This window comes from Mesitornis unicolor, unplaced genomic scaffold (genome assembly GCF_000695765.1).
Source record: "Mesitornis unicolor isolate BGI_N332 unplaced genomic scaffold, ASM69576v1 scaffold44644, whole genome shotgun sequence".
Classification (NCBI taxonomy): Eukaryota; Metazoa; Chordata; class Aves; order Mesitornithiformes; family Mesitornithidae; genus Mesitornis; species Mesitornis unicolor.
In genome coordinates, this window is record NW_010178934.1 from 889 (window position 1) to 6,278 (window position 5,390).

The following is a 5,390-nucleotide window of genomic DNA, read 5'->3' on the forward strand; positions in this document are numbered from 1 at the left end:
TAATAACTTATTTTGTCATTTGTTATTTCTTATTATTTTCTTAATTTGTCTCTCACCCTATTCAATTTAAGACCTTTCTCCTTTGTGTGTGGGAAATGGAATGGGTGGAGGCCCAGCCAGAGAAATTGCAAAGGATATTTTCTCCAACTTGCAAAAAGAGTTGGTATGGGTGTTAATTCAAGCAAAGATTTAAAAAACAAAATTTGTGTATTTTGGGTGTGTAATAGTGTCGCAGGTCAGAATTTTGTTTCTTATATGTGCATGCAGATCACTGCTTTGCAAAGACTATAGCTACAGCCCGAGCACTCGCAGCAGGATGTACATCTGGCATAAAAGTTGAGTGTTGAGGCATGGAAGGATCCGTCATTCCCAGGGTGCAGATGCACTGTGCAGCTTTGACTGCAGGGTTTGGGGATGAACCAATATTTAATGTTTTAATTTCCTAATTGCTTAGCTGCTTTCACCAATATTGTTGCAATTCTGTGACAATAGCAACTGTTGATATGAAAAGGATGTATAAAAGGTACTTATGTATTATTTTAGGTGCTTCCTTGATGTGCTTCAGCAGCTGAGAATGAGCTGGAGACATCACAACTATGTCAGTCAGCTTGCCTTGAGCTACTGGCAGGTGCTTAGAGATCACTTGTTTGGGGAACATTTCGTCTGATCCAGTCACAGCTGCGCTCTTTAAGACCTTCAGGATTTACTGATGGGAAGATTATACTTTCTTTCCATATGTTGTTTCATGCACTGCCACTATTGTGTGCCCTTATTTCCCTGCCTGAGTGTTTTATCTACAGTAACACATGACATAGGTTTGTCAGCTCTGCATGTGGCATAGTCAAAATAACATTTTGAATATGTCTTTCAAGAGGGGCAACCTTTGCTCACACATGTGATTAGATTTACCTATTTGGAAAGATATATTTGGTTTAAAATTAAGGTTCACAGATACTAGCATCCATATTCCTAGACAATAATTTCAGTGTTTTTATGTGCATGCTGTATAAAATATGTGTGCATTTAGTTAGGGATGGCATTTTAACCCCTAGGATGGTAATATCTATGAGTTCTGGAACGATACCCTCTCGTTTTGATTCCTGTGCAGACCTGTCATGGAAGGCTGCCTTTTGTTGGCTCAAGAAATGTCAGCACCAAATGGTGTTTGACTGGACTGTTTCAATTTCCTGTCCCTGCAGTTGAGGGGCCAGTAATCTCACAGAGAAATGGCCATATGCTGCCCTCGAAAAGCCACTCTACGCAGCTCGATTCAAGGCTCGATCTGTAGAGGCTCTCCAGCCATCTTTGTACTGTGCTCATATATGTATATTTGTTTCGTTTAGCTGTCCTGGTGCAAAACAGCACATTTAATAGCCAGCTAGCGTTGGGCAGGCTGGTGGGATGCAACAAACCCTGATGTTCAGCCTGGCTGCCGCTCTTCAAACACCTCACCCACAGATTTGTACTGAGGAGGGACTTTTCCTTTGAACTCTCCCAACTGGTGAGGAGGGCATTTGCTTGCAACTCAGGGGAATAAGAAAGGAGCTGTCTGCTTTTTGTGGATTTTACATGTTTTAGAAGTTTTAACAGAATAATATGTATAGTCAGAGCGGGGGAATGCAGGTCCACTCTAACCGCTTCTAACTCCAAATACAGTTAAATAGTGCTACTAAAAATGCTGTGTTTTTCTGTAACCATTGTAGCTGCCTTTGGAGGAGAGAAGCAGTAAGAAAAAGTACTTTGGAGGTATTGGAAGACAAGGCAGCTCTACTTGTTACAGCTGTATAATAGAGGAGTTCAGGCAGCATTCAAATATATACCCAAGAGAGGCTATTTCACAGTTGCTGTCATAACTTCAAGGTGACTTGACTTCAGCAGTACTAGTGCTCTGTATTTACAGACTGGTAACATTAAGATGCAAGACCTAAAAAGGTAAAATTATTATTGAGATAATTGCATAAAGCAGCTCTGCTTTAGGATTTTTTTTTAAAAAGATGTGTTGATGTCTCAGGCATGTTTTTCTTGCAGAAAGCTGCTTGCAGAATGATACCTAATTGTTGCTGAAAGGCAAGGTAAATAAAATAGAACAATTTATACACAGATTTTCACTCTTTTTACATGTATCTAATATTTCTACATTGAAATGCTTCTGAAATAGGAGTAGCATTAACTTAGGGAGCCTATGTCCATTTTCTGAAGACCAGGAAAAGCCAAAGCATAAATTGCAGAATGAGTCAGGTGAGAGGAGTTGTTTCCTTTTTTTTTTTTTTTGTGAAAAGGTACAATTATAAATTGATACATTAGCTGTACAATTAAATACAATGTTTCTAAATAAATAAACTTTTAAAAAGCAGCACTTGGAACCTTAAAGAAGAGGAAAAAAATGGACTGAAAATATTGTGAGTGATTTCTGCAAATCCAGACTCCTTGTTTGTGTCTTTACAGCAGGCATGTTGATAATTTTGGATTTTGATGAAGAAGTTTGTACCATCTTAATTATATGAAAATCATGTGCTTATCTAATTAAATCTGTCCTTTTAAAATTCCAAGTTTTGTATGAAAAGCTGCACTTTGGCTTAGCATAAAATAAATATTTATATTCCTAACTTGAAACACTTGTAACCTACTTTTCTCTTGAAATACATTAAACTGAATTTCTTAATTTTTTTTCTTTTGAAAGATAAGCAACAAGTAAAACTAAATCTCACAGATTTCCTTTTAGAAATAAAGGAGAAGAAAATATGAAAGAAGAAGAAACAGTCGGTTTCTTTTTGTTGTTGTCTTTTTATGCCATCTTTGAAACACAAAGGCTGCAGGGTCCTCAACTCTTATCCTTTTGGTGGGTAAACTTGGTGAGAGATTTATATGGTGACTAGTGACATTACATGGGATTATTTCTCTGCTTCCATTTTCTTGTTCATTACAAATACTGGGGGAAAATTGCTTTTTGTATGTGTAATGGTTCCCTGAAGTTTCAACAGGGCAAGTACAGATAAAGAGCCAGTATACGTGAGTATTTTTATAAAGCTGGTTCTATAATTACAGTACTTCATCACAGTCACATTTTGTACAGTTAATATTAATCAGCAGAGATTAAATAGATGTGAAAAAACACCTGTTCTTTCCCACGTAGGCCTTTTCTAGAGTAGGATTTAAAGCTGTGTGTAATTTGTGATAGCATACCTTTAAATCCTGGTCTGGACAAGGTCCTGGAGATGACTTCTCCAGCTGGGTAATAGAGCTGCATCAGGTTTTGTGTCCATCTGACATACCTATTCTGGTTGTGCTGTGGATAACTTTCAGCTGGAGAGAAGAAAGTCCTAGTGACTGAGAGGGGTGAAGCAAAACAAATGGAAAAGCTTATATACAGTATGGGGGAACTTCAGGTGGTTTGGGTTTTGGTTTTGTTTTTTTGTTTTGGTTTGGGTTTTTTTTGGTTGAGTTTTCTTTTAAATTTTGGTTGTTTAATAATATCCTGGCTGATTAGATGTTATACTGGGAGTGGATTCAGACAGGTTCTGTACAGCTGCGCAGAGGAGGAGGTTGTAGGAGGAAAGATTGAAAGTATTAGATATGTTTTAGAGTAAGGGAGGGGAGGGCAGGGACTAAAGGGAGACCAGATCTGAGTCTTGAGGCATGATATAGGCGTTTGTGCATGTGAAGGAGGATGGTAATGCTCTTTTGTTTCAAATCCACAATGGAGAGAACTGGAAATAATGCTCTTAAATGGTAATAAAGGAGCTCTGTGTGACAAAAGACACTGCAAGGTGAAGATAACAGAGCTGTGGGATGGATTGTATAGGAGCTCTGTAAATTGTGTATGTCTGATGGGTCAGACCAGGCAGGGGTCTGTGAAAAGCATTTGCATTTGGTTCATCCTTCTACAGACTATGCAGCTTCTTAAAGGCCTTCTGAGTCTGTTCATACTTGTTCCTCTGCTGGGTGTGGTAGTGCCATCTCCTGCCTCGGCATAGGAAGGTATATCCTAAGGCAGTAGGCTTAACTCTATGTACATCACTTTACAATCCATGATGGTTTGCAGTAGTTCAAAATGGTCTTAAAACATTGAAGTGGTGGAATGACTTATAGAAAAAAATAATGGTCTTTGCTAGTCATATAAATGCCAAGACAAAATCACACATTTTCTAAGTAGGAGGCACACTTATAAATATTGTCTATTCCAATGACTGTAGTTTTGCTGCTGAGTGGTAGGAAAGTTAAATGTCATGATTGACTGTTCCGATGGCAGTACATGCCAGAGTCAGAATGGGTCACAGTAGGGTGCTCACTGTGGTGTTGAATTGTACATTAGTACTTCCCACCAGCTGGCTTCTGCATTGCACAAGCATTTAGATAGATGGTATTCAAGAACAAGGCAGTTATTCAATATTTAATTTTATTTTTAAGCATTCTTGGTCCCAGACCTCATTTATTACATGGTGTAGAATTGCTGAAATGTTGTTTGAGAGAAATAAGTAGAGGCTGCCTTCCATAACTCCTAGGTAAACCCTAGCCTTGATCAAACCACTTGTTGCTTTGCTGAATGCTGAAAACCTTCAAGGATGGAGATCCCACCACCTGGGGTAACCTGTTTCAGTGCAGCTGTACCTTTGTAGTGAAAAAGACTTCTCTGATGTCTGTCATCTTTTTGTGGCGTCAGCGGTTCCAGTGTTAGAGTCTCTGCTTTATAGTCCTTACTGCATTTGCCTTTGTAACTGCTTGTATTAATAGTATTGCCATTTTGCCCATGAGGACTGGCAGAACTGCAGTTGTGAACATTTGCTGTTTTGACAGTAATAGTGTACTGAATCTGAGAGGTGTGGGAAATTAGCGTTTACAATTATAGTGCACAAGTAATTTTTACAACAGTTTAAACAGGCCATTCAGTATGGTTGAGCATGACCATTACTGTAGATTTTTAGCCTTAGAAATTGAGATCAATAGTGTTTTACTCGGATGTGGTGAATCAATGAAAGATTTGGGTCTAATATTTAAGGATTCCTGATTCCCTTGCGGCGAGTGACCTTGACTGGCCACCACATGGCCACCAAGCTGCTCCACCAATCCCCTTTCTCAACAGAGGAAGAAAATAGGACAAAAAGCTTGTGGGTCAAGATAAAGACAGGGAAATCACTTACCAATTACTGTCACAGGCAAAACAGACTCGACTTGGGGAAATGAGTTTAATTTATTGCCAATAAATAACAGAGTAGAATAATGACAAATTAAAAAAAAAGTAAAAACACCTTCCCACCAACCCTCCCTTTTTCCTAGGCTCAGCTTTACTCCCAACTTCTCCATATTGTCCCCACAAGCAGCACAGAGGGGTGGGAAGTAGGGGTTGCAGTCAGTTCATAACAGTTCATCTCTGCCACTCCTTCCTCCTCACG